Below are 1,576 nucleotides of genomic sequence, written 5' to 3' on the forward strand. Positions count from 1 at the left end.
CACTTCTCTTTGGGCCAGTCAATGTGTTCTTTGGCAAACTGTAACCTTTTCAATACTTTTTACGAGGTTTCTTGGAAATAATTTGGCTTCACATAGGCATCCTCTCCTCTGATTGTTAAAGTACTCACAGGTAAATGGAGATCTATATATCTTCCTTGATCTCTCTGGAGCTGATCACTGGATGCTTCTTTGCCATTCTTGTTATTCTATCATCTAGGCAGATGGTAGTATTCCTTTTTCTTTCCCATTTCAAAACATTTGAAATCTTTTTAGCTGAGCAGCCAATTATTTCCCCCTCTCCAATCAACTTTTGATTAAAGTTCTTTCTCCCCCAGTGCAATGTCTGGAACAACTCATTTTACTCACTGAGCAAGGGCTAAAACCAGCAGGTACAACAGCTGCTGCCTTCCTTCCTTAAATAAGGGCCTTAATTGACACCCATTTCTTCACAGATTGAATGACCTGAAATCCACACTGCTATTAATTTGAACACACCCCTTTCACTGAATCAGTCAATTACCCCCAATTAGCAGAATGCGTCTCATGTGTGTTAAGTCTGTTGGTTGGCTACACCTAGTCATGAATTTGTTCCCATGTTGTATCATCATTTTGCCAAAAGCAGTACTTAAACACATTAGTAATGTAAGACTGCTATAATTTTATTCTGTAATTATACCTTCCTTTTATGTGAAAAATTCTTCAAAGAGGAAAATCTGCAGTGAAATAGTTTAAATGAAGATCAAGTAATTAAACTACATGTAAAATAAACTTTTTCACAATTGTTTTGGAGAATGCTGATTAAATAATGACAAAATGTTAGCCTGTTTACAATGCCAGTAGCAGTTTATAAAAAGTTAAAATTAATATTGAGATGAATTTAGTTAATCTCATTGGTGCAGCCTGGTTCTGCTGGAGGTTTCTTCCTTTTAAAAGGGAGTTTTTCTTCTTTCGCCAAAAGCATTTCCTCATAGGGGTGGTGTTTTCTCTGTACAATACTCTGTAGTATTGTAGGGCCTTTTCCCAACAATATAAAGTGCCTTTAGGTGATTGTTGTTGTGGTGGCTTTAAGTGTGAATAATAGATAAAAAGTGCATAGAATAAAGTCATGTGTCTTTTAGGTGCTTAGTAACAATGACAAATGGTTCTAGTTCTTATATAGTGTTTTTTTTTACTTTACCTGACCACTCAAAGCACTTAACAAAATGGGAAAAAATGATTTAAAAAAAAAAACCCAAAACATTTGTTGTGTATTTATGGGGCGATCGTGGGCTCAAGACTTGGTAGTTCATGTTGTAATCGGAAGGTTGCCGGTTCGAGCCCTGGCTCCGACAGTCTCGGTCGTTGTGTCCTTGGGCAAGACACTTCACCCGTTGCCTACTGGTGGTGGTGGTCAGAGGGCCAGGTGGCGCTATTATCCGGCAGCCTCGCCTCTGTCAGTGCGCCCCAGGGCAGCTATGGCTACAATGTAGCTTGCCATCACCAGTGTGTGAATGTGTGTGTGAATGGGTGGATGACTGAAAGTAGTGTAAAGTGCTTTGGGTTCAACAGAGACTAAGTAAAGCGCTACACAAATACA

Source organism: Astatotilapia calliptera, chromosome 12 (genome assembly GCF_900246225.1).
Source record: "Astatotilapia calliptera chromosome 12, fAstCal1.2, whole genome shotgun sequence".
NCBI classification, from domain to species: Eukaryota; Metazoa; Chordata; class Actinopteri; order Cichliformes; family Cichlidae; genus Astatotilapia; species Astatotilapia calliptera.